The sequence below is a fragment of the Poeciliopsis prolifica genome, unplaced genomic scaffold (genome assembly GCF_027474105.1).
Source record: "Poeciliopsis prolifica strain line A6 unplaced genomic scaffold, Auburn_PproV2 SCAFFOLD123, whole genome shotgun sequence".
NCBI classification, from domain to species: domain Eukaryota; kingdom Metazoa; phylum Chordata; class Actinopteri; order Cyprinodontiformes; family Poeciliidae; genus Poeciliopsis; species Poeciliopsis prolifica.
Window position 1 is genome coordinate 575891 of NW_026562498.1, and position 14110 is coordinate 590000.

Consider the following 14110-nt stretch of genomic DNA (forward strand, 5'->3'; position numbering starts at 1 on the left):
GGGGCCGGGAGCCGGGCCGGCGCCGACGGGTCGACGACACACAGGAGGAAAAATATTAGAAACAGAAAAAATATTTTACAAATCCCCTCCCCCCTCCCTCCCCCAGACGGGGTCACAGCGGGAGGAACGGCGCCGAGACGCTTCAGTCGTCCTCACCGTCGTCCTGAAGGACACGAAGGACAGAGACACGAGGTTAGGGTCCAGCAAACGGGTCAGAGCAGAACGGGTCAGAGCAGAACCGGGTCAGAGCAGAACCGGGTCAGAGACAGAAACCGGGTCCAGCAGAACCGGACCATAGTGGCCGGTCGCTCACAAGACCAGGCTTCGGTTCTTCAGTTCTCGGTTCTGACCGGTTCTGGAAACAGCTTTAAACCCAGACTCCCAGTTTTAAAGATGGTTGCCATACCAACCACAGATCGGTCTCCAATAGCAACGGCGTGGTGCTTGCTGTGGAGGGCCGTAACCATGACGACGCTCTCACCTCTCCGTCTTCCACCTTCTCCATCTTCGTCTTGCCTTCCCTCTTCCTCGCCCTCGTCGATGTCCTCCAGACTTCCTCGTCCTCCCTCTTCATCGTCCTCACCCTCCTCATCCTCCATGTCAGGGACCTGGAAGAGGCAGACGGTCAGAGCGGTATGACTGCATACCCAGCAGCTTACAGCGCCCCTGCACCTACCAGGTAGTACTGCAGCGGGTTGGGCCAGATGTCGTCCTTGATGACCTCTCCCAGCTCGTCGGCGCCGGCGTCTGAGTGGTCGGGTGAACCAGGTGAAGAAGCTCTCCGGCTCCTCGTGCTGACGCTTCTTCCCAGCTTTGTTCGGCGTCTGGCCGCTCCGTTTGGTCAGGTCCTGCACAACCCAGAGGTCAAAGGTCAATGCTACATGTTAGTGATGATTGTCACCCCAAGCACAACAGACCTGCCCTTCAAAAAGCCCCAATAGCCCCAGATTGAGCCAATCCTGATGGATTAGCCATCAGAATAGCCTCTTTTTAAGACGGGGAGGGGGAGGCTGTACAGATAACCAGTATAACCAGTATAACCAGTGTAACCAGTATAACCATTGTAACCAGTGTAACCAGTATAACTAGTATAACCTGTGTAACCAGTATAACCAGTATAACCAGTATAACCTGTGTAACCAGTATAACCAGTATAACCAGTGTAACCAGTATAACCAGTATAACCAGTATAACCAGTGTAACCTGTATAACCAGTATAACCAGTATAACCAGTATAACCTGTGTAACCTGTGTAACCAGTATAACCAGTATAACCTGTGTAACCAGTGTAACCAGTATAACCTGTGTAACCTGTATAACCAGTATAACCTGTGTAACCAGTATAACCAGTATAACCAGTGTAACCTGTGTAACCAGTATAACCTGTGTAACCAGTATAACCAGTATAACCTGTGTAACCTGTGTAACCAGTATAACCTGTGTAACCTGTGTAACCAGTATAACCTGTGTAACCAGTGTAACCAGTATAACCAGTGTAACCAGTGTAACCAGTATAACCAGTGTAACCTGTGTAACCAGTGTAACCAGTATAACCTGTGTAACCTGTGTAACCAGTATAACCTGTGTAACCTGTGTAACCAGTATAACCTGTGTAACCAGTGTAACCAGTATAACCAGTGTAACCTGTGTAACCAGTATAACCTGTGTAACCTGTGTAACCAGTATAACCTGTGTAACCAGTGTAACCAGTATAACCTGTGTAACCAGTGTAACCAGTATAACCAGTGTAACCTGTATAACCAGTATAACCAGTGTAACCAGTATAACCTGTGTAACCTGTGTAACCAGTATAACCAGTATAACCTGTGTAACCAGTGTAACCAGTATAACCTGTGTAACCTGTATAACCAGTATAACCAGTATAACCAGTGTAACCTGTGTAACCAGTATAACCAGTATAACCTGTGTAACCAGTGTAACCAGTATAACCTGTGTAACCTGTATAACCAGTATAACCAGTATAACCAGTGTAACCTGTGTAACCAGTATAACCTGTGTAACCAGTGTAACCAGTATAACCTGTGTAACCTGTGTAACCAGTATAACCAGTATAACCTGTGTAACCTGTATAACCTGTGTAACCTGTATAACCTGTATAACCAGTATAACCAGTGTAACCTGTGTAACCAGTATAACCAGTATAACCTGTGTAACCTGTATAACCAGTATAACCAGTATAACCTGTGTAACCTGTATAACCAGTATAACCAGTATAACCTGTGTAACCTGTATAACCAGTATAACCTGTGTAACCAGTATAACCAGTATAACCTGTGTAACCAGTATAACCAGTATAACCAGTGTAACCTGTGTAACCAGTATAACCAGTATAACCTGTGTAACCTGTATAACCAGTATAACCAGTATAACCAGTGTAACCTGTATAACCAGTATAACCAGTATAACCTGTGTAACCTGTGTAACCAGTATAACCAGTATAACCTGTGTAACCAGTGTAACCAGTATAACCAGTATAACCAGTATAACCAGTGTAACCTGTATAACCAGTATAACCAGTGTAACCTGTATAACCAGTATAACCAGTATAACCAGTGTAACCTGTATAACCAGTATAACCAGTGTAACCAGTATAACCAGTATAACCAGTGTAACCTGTGTAACCAGTGTAACCAGTGTAACCTGTGTAACCAGTATAACCAGTGTAACCGGTATAACCGGTATAACCAGTATAACCAGTGTAACCAGTATAACCAGTGTAACCAGTGTAACCAGTATGACCAGTATGACCAGTGTCGGGTTCAAAAGAAAACCCGGAACAGGATTTGTTAACTTTTCCCTCAAGAAAATTTAAACACTAAGAATTTTCAAGGTGAATTTTTGAAACTTTGATGAAACAAAACAAATGAACTAAAAAAATGGATTTCTTAGTTACATAATGGTTAAGCTAACTGACCTTCCTGCTCAAAACATAGAGTTGAAAAACTACATGTTTACATAAAACTCATAAAGACATTTATTTCTATTTCTTTGGCCGGAGCAAACGCACCTTTCCAGTTTTCCATTTGATCTCGGTGGATTTGGAAACCGGATCTCCGCCCTCGTTCACGTTAAACTCTTTGGACAGAACTTTGTTCTCAAAGTACGGATTCTCGTCGAAGGACTGCAGGGACACAGGGGAGAACAGGTGGATCAGAAATCATCATCAGCTCCAGAACAAACCAACAGAACCAACCTGAGACTCACAAAATCTATTCTGTATCCAGACTTGATGTCCTCGAACTCTGTGACCTCCACCTTGGACAGATAATGAAGAGCTTCTTCATCTTCCTCCCCCAGAAGAGCCGAAACTACAAGCAGCAGACAGACGGGAGTTTTTATCTGTTGCTACAGGAGGAACCGGAACCAGAACCGGAACCAGAACCAGAAGTTTACCTTGTGGATGGTTGACGAACGTTGTGACCCAGAAGTTTGGGATTTTGGCGATGAGCTCTGATCTCTTCTGAAAGAACGGCTGGCGTAATTTGTTGTACTTCTGCTCTACTTTTAAAATTTCTTCACTGGCCTGTTCGTTTAATCTGGAAAACAATCAGCGTGTCAGAAGAGTCAACGGTTTCCAGCGCGACGCGGCGGTTCCAACTCACCTGTCGATTTCGTTCTGTACTTCATCAATGTGTTCGATCGCCTCCTGCTGCTCTTTCTCTGAACACAAAGCATCAAGATGCAGGACATGAAATCCCAGTAAAATACGAGAAATTAATTGCAGATCCAAATGTTTAAAACAAAACATTTTGGAAATGTAATAAACATCCTCAGCCTGTTATACTGTCAAAGATCTACTGGGTGGATTTTCTAAATATTAAATGTAAACAAGACTTTCTACATGAATCAAACTTTTCATTTCAGAGTATTTGAACTTTACTGCAGTTTCACATGAACTTATTGATCCAGGATTAGGAAATGATTGGGCAGCAGCTGCTGAGCTCAGATCGCCACATCCTGAACACAAATAAAACCAAATAAAACTCAAGTGTCTGCAGTTTTATTTGGAATTACTGGAAATAGATTTTTCAAACGCACAAACACACATTTATATAAATAAACGTCCAGATTCTCTGCTTGTTCAATAACTGTCCAGTATTTCTTGTTATTGCCTGTTGCTCTTTGTTCTTATATGTCCACATGTCCATGTCCCTGGAGGACAGGCATCAGGACAGACTCCCAGGGCCTGCAGACATTCCCTCCTCCTGGGGGTTTTCCACGCTGCAGATCGTGGGTTCCCCCCGCAGACGGCCCTCCACCCCCCTCCTTCCTGTTGCCGTTTAAGGCGGCCTGGTTTGAATGAAAGACGGGCTGCCGTGTGAAGCCGCGTCCTCAGCCAGCGGCTCCTTCTGCCGCCTCACTGTTAATAAAAGCTCCCACTGACCCAAACTCGCTGCATCAGCCCGACCTGCTCATTTAAACGGCTTTCAGGAGCCAAACTGAGAGCAACTGCTGGCCTGCTTTATTGTAAACTGACGGCTACAGGCTAGCAGAAGCTAGTAGAAACGGAGGCTAACCAGGCTAGTTAGCTAGCTGCAGCTGCATCACTAAATCTCTCAACATGTTGAGCGAACTGAGGCTGTTTCTGGAAACCAGGCGCTTTCAGTGCCAGGATGTGGTTAAGCCGAGCCCAGCAGCGGGTCCCGAGGCCGTGAGGACGGCATAACGACGGTAAACAGCTGAAAATGGCGCTGAGAGGAGAACCGTTATTACCGGAGGTCTGTCCCTGCGTCGTGGTTTGAATTCTCCTTCCTGCTCACTTTAGCCGCTGAGGCCGACATGCTGCCGCTTCTCCGACGCTCTGTAGACCTGAAGTTCCTCCCGGCGGGTTAAATCTCTGCTCCGACGACAAAACTTACTTCACCTCACAAACAACAGTCCGCCAGCAGCGCCACGATGGGAACAAACCGACCCGCCTCCGTCAATACATTTATGACTCTCTGCTGCCCCGGCGGCCGGAGGGATGTGGACGCCACGGGAACTGCATGACATGGTCAGGATCAGAGCTGAAGCAGAAAATATGAACTGAAACATATTTAAATAGTATTTATTAGAGGGGAAAATCAGCGTCAGATTCACACAAAAAAATAACAACTTTAACATTAATAATAAAATTTCTAATATTTTTATGTCAGACTCACTAATGAATGTGCGACTTGAAAATGATCTAATGTTTTTATTTCTTCTGAAATCCAGCAGTAAAACAAAATGTTTTCTGTGGAAAAGCTCAGAACCGTCTGAGAATCGGACGGATAAAAACCTGAGCGATGATAAAGTTATTGATCTGGATGTTTGAAACAGAATCATGGGCTGAACTAACCGGGTTTCTCAACCGGTCCAGTAAACTGGACCCAGCAGGCCTCTGAGCAGTTTGTGACCAGCATGTGTGTGGTCTGTTAGCTGCTGTACCCCTGACCTTTGACCTCATTACTATTAGACTTATTTCCTCTTTAGTGTGTTTCTGGTCAGACTGAAGGAGGACTAGCTGAGCTAGTCTTCAGGATCCAGCCTCCGGCAGGAAATGATGTCATTATTTTAAACAGATTTCTGTTTCTTTCAGTTTTCTGCTCAGGTGCCGCTGCTGTGACGTCATGTGACCCGGTCACGGCCCAGTGCGAGTCTTGATGGGTCCTCCTGAACTGTTGACCGGAACAGTTAGCGGGCAGGTTAGCTAATGCTAACCTGCCCGCTCTGCGTCTGTGCCGACCTACTATGACTCAGTGCTGTGAGACTGGAATGCCTCACCTGTGCAGGTGCACCCGGCGCTGCGATCTGATTGGCTGCAGGTGCATCGATGTGCCCGCGCGGCCAATCAGCGCGTCGTGACGTCAGCGCGGATTCAAAGTTATCGCTCAGATTTGTTTCCATCGGACTGAGGAAGAAGCCGCGGCCGTCAGCTCACCTGAGCAGGTAGATCAGTCCGAGCGTCCGTCCGCGCACCTGGCCGCCATGTCAGCCCCGACGCCTCAGGTGAGTCCGGCTCCGTTCCTACAGACCCGAACCGGTTCTGGTCGCCCATCAGAACCGGTCCGGGTCACCGAGGTTCTGGCTGGAGTCATAGAGCTGCTGCTGCGGATTTACCTGTTGGTCCAGTTTGTCTCCTCACCTGGCTTTGTCTTCCTGACACAAACACCTGAGACAACCTGTGTAACGACTTCCGGCTGCTCGGAACCAGCTGGTCCAGAACCGGTTGAAAGTTCGGAACCAGCTGGAGGTCCGGAACCGACAGCAGCAGAAATCCTCCAGTAGAATATTTGTCTTGTTTTTGTTGACATTTAATCTTTAATCTGATGTTTTTTATTCAGCTGATTAACTTTGATTTTTCTGGATTCAGTTCCTCATATTTGAATATTAATCCATCTATGATCTGAACCTGCTGAGCAAAAACTGTTTTGATTCTGAAACCATGAGGAGAATCATCATAGAAAGTTTAGTGGAAGGAAGACGTTTGAGGTGGATTAATGAAAACCACACAGTGAGACATTTACTTTACAATAAGTGGATGTGGTTCATTTCTGATCTCTTGGTCCCATCCTGTTCCTAGGGTCAAAGGTCCTCTGCAAAGTTGCAGGAGAGGGTTTCCAGACTGTTCTTAATGGCCTAGTCAAAGTATCAGAGGAGAAATCGGTTTCTGTAGTCTCTCTCTCAGAGATCCTGGTTCGGTTTAGATCAGGTTTCAGATCTGAATGGATTCTGGACAGTAAAGCAGCTGCAGTCCAACAGGAAGTGACCTGGCCTCAGCAGCAGTGTGTTTCCTGTCAGGATGGGAAGCAGCAGCAGCAGCAGCAGCAGCAGCTGGACATTCTGGACCCGCAGTTCCAGCAGCGACTGGAGAACGCCCGCGCGCAGGTCCGGCAGGAGATCCAGCTGGAGCTGAAGATCAAGGAGGCGGCGGAGAGGATGCGGCGGGCGTACCCGAGCCGACGGGGCGGCGCCGTGGACGGCGAGGTGAAGGCATCCAACCGCAAGCTGGAGCAGCTCCACCTGCAGCTGCAGGAGCTCAACGCCATCTCCATGGCAACGGAGAAGGACAACCATACAGGTAAACGCTGCAGCAGCTATAAAAGTTCTTGAGCCGCTCAGCCCAAATAAATCAGAACAATTCAACTATGAGATCCATTTTCCAGCTTTGCAGTTTAACTAGGACTTTCCAGATGATGTTTAGCAGAAGCTAATGCTAGCACGCTACACCAACCTGATGTTTAGCAGAAGCTAATGCTAACACGCTACACCAACCTGATGTTTAGCAGAAGCTAATGGTAGCACGCTACACCAACCTGATATTTAGCAGAAGCTAATGCTAACACGCTACACCAACCTGATGTTTAGCAGAAGCTAATGGTAACACGCTACACCAACCTGATGTTTAGCAGAAGCTAATGCTAGCACGCTACACCAACCTGATGTTTAGCAGAAGCTAATGCTAACACGCTACACCAACCTGATGTTTAGCAGAAGCTAATGGTAACACGCTACACCAACCTGATGTTTAGCAGAAGCTAATGCTAACACGCTACACCAACCTGATGTTTAGCAGAAGCTAATGCGCTACATCAACATGATGTTTAGCAGAAGCTAATGCTAACACGCTACACCAACCTGATGTTTAGCAGAAGCTAATGCTAAAACGCTACACCAACCTGATGTTTAGCAGAAGCTAATGCTAACACGCTACACCAACCTGATGTTTAGCAGAAGCTAATGCTAACACGCTACACCAACCTGATGTTTAGCAGAAGCTAATGCGCTACATCAACATGATGTTTAGCAGAAGCTAATGCTAAACACGCTACACCAACCTGATGTTTAGCAGAAGCTAATGCTAACACGCTACACCAACCTGATGTTAGCAGAAGCTAATGCTAACACGCTACACCAACCTGATGTTTAGCAGAAGCTAATGCGCTACATCAACATGATGTTTAGCAGAAGCTAATGGTAACACGCTACACCAACCTGATGTTTAGCAGAAGCTAATGCTAACACGCTACACCAACCTGTTTAGCAGAAGCTAATGCTAACATGCTACACCAACCTGATGTTTAGCAGAAGCTAATACTAACACGCTACACCAACCTGATGTTTAGCAGAAGCTAATGCGCTACATCAACATGATGTTTAGCAGAAGCTAATGCTAACACCCTACACCAACCTGATGTTTAGCAGAAGCTAATGCTAACACGCTACACCAACCTGATGTTTAGCAGAAGCTAATGCTAACACGCTACACCAACCTGATGTTTAGCAGAAGCTAATGCTAACACGCTACACCAACCTGATGTTTAGCAGAAGCTAATGCTAACACGCTACACCAACCTGATGTTTAGAAGAAGCTAATGCTAACACGCTACACCAACCTGATGTTTAGCAGAAGCTAATGCGCTACATCAACATGACATTTAGCAGAAGCTAATGCTAACATGCTACACCAATCTGATGTTTAGCAGAAGCTAATGCTAATGCGCTACATCAACATGACATTTAGCAGAAGCTAATGCTAACATGCTACACCAACCTGATGTTTAGCAGAAGCTAATGCTAACGCTACACCAACCTGATGTTTAGCAGAAGCTAATGCTAACACGCTACACCAACCTGATGTTTAGAAGAAGCTAATGCGCTACATCAACATGACATTTAGCAGAAGCTAATGCTAACACGCTACACCAACCTGATGTTTAGAAGAAGCTAATGCGCTACATCAACATGACATTTAGCAGAAGCTAATGCTAACATGCTACACCAATCTGATGTTTAGCAGAAGCTAATGCTAATGCGCTACATCAACCTGGTATTTTGGGTTGCGGATATTTAGCCCTGAAGCACAACTTTGATTTGATGTTGTGCTGACTCAGCCACTGATTCTTATTGGTGAATTTAGGCTCCGCCTCCTCACTGTGTCCCGTGTAAGGCGGGAATCACCATAGCAACCAGGAGATTGAAAAGTTAAATGTTTGACTGTGTGCGTTTGAAAGCGGCCGTCCCAGAGGAGGAAGAGAACCAATCATCAGAGCCGAGTCAGTGGGAGGAAGTGACATCACCGCTTGCCCAGCCGCATCAGAACGCTGAAGAAGAAACTCACCATGGAGACCAAAGTGAAGCAGGGCGCCGAGAACATGATTCAGACCTACAGCAGCAGGTCCTTCAAGGTGAGACCTACTTCCTGTCTCCTTCATAATAAAGCTCCTCAACGTGACCCGGTCCCAGCGGTCCAGAACCGTGACCCGGTCCCCAGCGGTCCAGAACCGTGACCGGTCCGGTTTGCGTTCCAGGACCGGAAGATGCTGGCCACGGCCCAGCAGATGCTCCAGGACAGCCGGACCAAGATCGAGCTGCTGAGGATGCAGATTGTTAAAGTCAGCCAGGCCCAGGAGGAGGCCGCTTCCCTCGGTAACCAAACCGCTTCCGTCCCGGTCCGGACCCGGTCCAGACCCGGTCCGGACCCGGTCCGACCGGCCGGCTCTGAGCCGTCTCTCCGTCCCAGGTCCTGACGAGGAGATCATCGGCCCGGTAGAGCTGCGCGTCGCCGAGCTGCTGCACCGCATGAAGATCGAATCGGCCGTCGCCGAAGGAGCCAGGAACGTGGAGAAGCTGGTGGACCGGAAGGAGCGGCGGGTTCTGACCCAGGTACCGGCCCGATCGGGTCAGGGATCCTGCTGTGTGCTGTGGAGAGCTTGATCCTTTCTCTCATGTTGTGCTGCTTGTAGAAACATGGCAGAATATTAATCATATTTTCTGATTATAACTAGATGATGTACAGCTTTAATGGCCTATTCCAAGTCTGACTGCAGTGGAATGTGTGTAAATCAAGGCCCAAAAGTGACAAAATTCAATAAACATGTCATTAAATAAATGAACGCTGAGAAATGCCGACTTTAAACCCGTTAATTATTCATGATTATAAGGAAGTTGTTTTAACTGTAATATGTTTGTATACCTGCAAATACTTAATGTTCATTTAAATAGTTTAAGAACTAGTGGGCGGAGCTACTGATGCTTTTACCGTTTGGTGGGCGGAGCTAACACTGTCAGGGAATTTGATTGGCCAGCAGTTGAGCAGGAAGGAGGAAAAAACATTTTGTGTGATTATTATTTCTATAAATATTCGGTCCATTTTCAAGACACTTTTTAAAATAATGCAAAGATACAAACATAATCGCTGGGATCATTGACCTGATGATTCTGATCAGTTCTGATGGGTTCTGACCAGTTCCGATCAGTTCTGATGGGTTCTGTCCCTCCAGGTCCAGGCCCGGGTCCAGGAGTCGTCCCAGAAGGTGGACCTCCTGCGTCTGTCCCTGGAGCGAGCGGCGGCTCGCTGAGCTTCCTGAGGATCATCCCACGCGAGCCGCCATCATGGAAACTCTGGCGTCGGGAATCAGTCCGTCCCGCGGAACGCCGAAGAAACAGTCCGCCGCTCCGTCACCTTCCTCATCATCTTCCTCTTCCTCCTTCTTCAGACCGGCCAGTCTAACAGGTCCAGTATTTTCCACAGGACTCATGACTTCCTGTTTGGCGAGGGTTTCCTCTCGCTCAGCGTCTCCCGATGTCCTGCCAGTTCCTCAGAGGTGGTTCCCGGGTTGAACCCTGAACCTCCTCGGCGTTCGGGTCAAACCTCGGGATCAACCGAGCGAGTCGCAGCTGGACCCGACGCGGCGAGTCTGACCGGCTGCTGTCGTCCTGCAGGTCGGCTGGAGGTTTGCCTGATGGGCGTCCAGGACCTGCTGGAGGACGTTCCGGGCCGCAGCGCCGCCCGCTTCTCCGGGAAGCCCATGAAGGTGAAGGGTTCTGTACGGAGCGCCAACGGGAAGACGGGGAAGTCGGACGAACTGTCCTGTAAGGAACGTGCTGTCCGGAGACATTAATGATTCTCTGACGTTGGTTCTGGTTCTGTTGGGAATGTCGGAGAAAGTCCAAACTAAAACCTGATCGATGTTCCCTGTCAGGTTTTGGTTTTGGTTCGTTTCCCGTCAGATCCAAAGCGCCGTGGCTCATTGGATCTGAGCAGAACCGTCCAGAACATCCGGACTGAGCCGGTTTCTCCTCCTGTCTGTTCCAGCGGAGGTCAGCGCCGTCCTGAAGGTCGACAACCGGGTCATGGGCCGGACTCACTGGAGGCCGCAGGGCAAGGAGGCCTGGGGCCAGAACTTCAGCACCGAGCTGGAGCGGGTCAGTACACTGGTGGTTCTGGTTCTGATCCGAACCAGAGAATAATTTTCCAGTCGGAGCAGAACCGGTGCTGACTGTGGTGCTGACTGTGGTGCTGACTGTGGTGCTGGTTCTGGTCCAGTCCAGGGAGCTGGAGGTGGCGGTGTACCGGAGGGACTGGCGGGCTGAGCGCCGTCAAGTTCCTGCGCCTGGAGGACTTCCTGGACAACCGCAGACACGGCATGTGTCTGCAGCTGGAGCCTCAGGGAATCGTCTTCATCGAGGTTCGGCTTCTTCCCGGTTCCAGGTCCAGTTGTACAGAACCAGGGTCGGGTTCTCTTTAGCAGCAGAACCAGCTGATCAGAATCCAGAACCTCCATGATCCAATATATCGCCACATCGTCTGCATAACTCAGCTCAGTTCAGTTAACTGAACGTTGAATAAAAGCTGCAGCAGTTTGTGACAAGTAGTTGAACACATGTGACCCCTGAATGACCTCTCAGTGACCCCTGACTGACCCCGACCCCACCTGTTTACACCTGTAGAGATGAAGAGCTGCAGACGATGGTTGGACTTTTGTCAGTTTGAAAATGAATCGTGTTGAATTTCATAACTGCAAATGTTTCATTTCAGTCCTGAAACTTTGATCAGATCCTGGTTTTCTTTCCAGGTGACGTTCATCAATCCCGTCATCGAGCGTCCGTCCAAACTGCAGAGGCAGATGAGGATTTTCCCCAAGGAGAAAGGTAGACTTAGACTTAGACTTCCTTTATTGTCATTGTACAAAAAAAAACTCAAGGTGAATCTTGACAACGAAATGTCGTTACTTGGCTACCAGAGTAGCAGAGCTAAAACCTTAAACTACCCAATAATAAATACAATACAATACAGGTTCAGTGTTGTGAACAAAACTAAACTAAAGTGCATGTATTGACCATGTCCATGGAGAAAGGTGAAAATGGCCCTAACATGTCCTGATGCGTTCAGGACATTTAGACTTTAGACTATTTTTATTGTCCATTCAACCTTTTGCTTTGCTAATGGCACAAAGACATTTCTGTCTAAACAAATGCAGCGTTCAGAGTGAGCGCCGCGTACAGAGGCTGCAGACCTCAACATGGCCGCCCCGGGTTAGACATGGCCGCCCCGCCATCGACATGGCCGCCCCGCCATCGACATGGCCGCCCGGGTTAGACATGGCCGCCCCGGGTTAGACATGGCCGCCCCGGGTTAGACATGGCCGCCCCGCCATCGACATGGCCGCCCCGGGTTAGACATGGCCGCCCCGGGTTAGACATGGCCGCCCCGGGTTAGACATGGCCGCCCCGCCATCGACATGGCCGCCCCGGGTTAGACATGGCCGCCCCGGGTTAGACATGGCCGCCCCGCCATCGACATGGCCGCCCCGCCATCGACATGGCCGCCCCGGGTTAGACATGGCCGCCCCGGGTTAGACATGGCCGCCCCGCCATCGACATGGCCGCCCCGGGTTAGACATGGCCGCCCCGGGTTAGACATGGCCGCCCCGCCATCGACATGGCCGCCCCGCCATCGACATGGCCGCCCGGGTTAGACATGGCCGCCCCGGGTTAGACATGGCCGCCCCGCCATCGACATGGCCGCCCCGGGTTAGACATGGCCGCCCCGCCATCGACATGGCCGCCCCGCCATCGACATGGCCGCCCCGGGTTAGACATGGCCGCCCCGGGTTAGACATGGCCGCCCCGGGTTAGACATGGCCGCCCCGCCATCGACATGGCCGCCCCGCCATCGACATGGCCGCCCCACCATCGATATGGCTGCCCCGCCATCGACATGGCCGCCCCGCCATCGACATGGCCGCCCCGGGTTAGACATGGCCGCCCCGGGTTAGACATGGCCGCCCCGGGTTATACATGGCCGCCCCGGGTTCAACACCCTCTTTGGTTCCTTTGTGTCTGAAAACTTTAATTTTCAGCAGGAAGGTCAAACTTTACTCTCTGATAAACTTTCAGTTGATTTAAAATGTTTGTGGGAAAATGTATTTGGGGGAAGCTAAGTGCTAACGGAGATGTTAGCTTCGCTTTTAGCGGATTAATGGAAAGTTTGTCCAGGACTTTGTTTGGACCTGAACCAGCAGCACTAGCAGAGTCACTTTGGGTTTGGATTTTCTTCTCGGTCGCTGATGACGTTGGGTTCTTGTAACGAGTTGTGACAGAACCGGTGACTCCGCCCCCTGGCCAATCAGTGACCAGCAGACCTGTGATGTCACCTTTTGTCCCAGGGAGGAACTTCCTGCGGGCGTCTCAGATGAACCTGAACTTCGCCACATGGGGTCGTCTGATGATGAGCTTCCTGCCGCCATGCAGCTCCCTGGAAGCCTTGAGCCCGCCGCTGCCGGCTCCCGGCGCCGCGGCGTCCAGCGGCTCGCCGCCACGGTGAGTCGGATCCGTCGGAGATCCTCTGGATCGCGGTCAGAGCTGATGAATCTGTTTCCTGTCAGATCTGCGTCCAGCAGAGGATCGCCGCGTCCCAGGCAGGAGACGAAAGACGCCGTGCAGGTCTGAGAGCAACCATGAAGTTATCGTCACAGACAAACATTTACTGACTTTCAGTTTCTCCCTGATTTCCTTCAGGAAAAGTCTCCCAACTGGAAGAGCAGCCTGAAGCCCAGAAGGTCCGATTCGGCCCGGCCGGCGCCGCAGTGAGTCTCTATCAAACCGGTCAGCTGAGTTCTGCGAGTAACGAGGATTAAATCCCTCAGCAGTTCATGTTATTGGGCTGGTCCGGTTCTGTAATCTGGATTAATAAACCAGATTATCTGATCAGGAACCGAACCACCAGAACTCAACGGACCCGGGAGGATCCGCTGGTCATAATGTTTTGGCTGATTCCTGCAACTTTAAACTTTAAAGCTGTAATATTTTGTGGATCTCGGGGTTCTGCAGCCAGAACTCTGCC

At 49.4% G+C, this 14110-nt stretch overlaps 2 pseudogenes; one reads left to right on the forward strand and one right to left on the reverse strand.

Annotated features, from left to right (window-relative positions):
• Positions 1-142: 142 nt before the first annotated feature.
• On the reverse strand, positions 143-4946 carry LOC129355007 (protein SET-like; annotated as a pseudogene).
• An 811-nt stretch (positions 4947-5757) lies between these two features.
• LOC129355008 (serine/threonine-protein kinase N2-like) overlaps positions 5758-14110 on the forward strand; it is a 13042-nt pseudogene continuing 4689 nt past the window's right edge.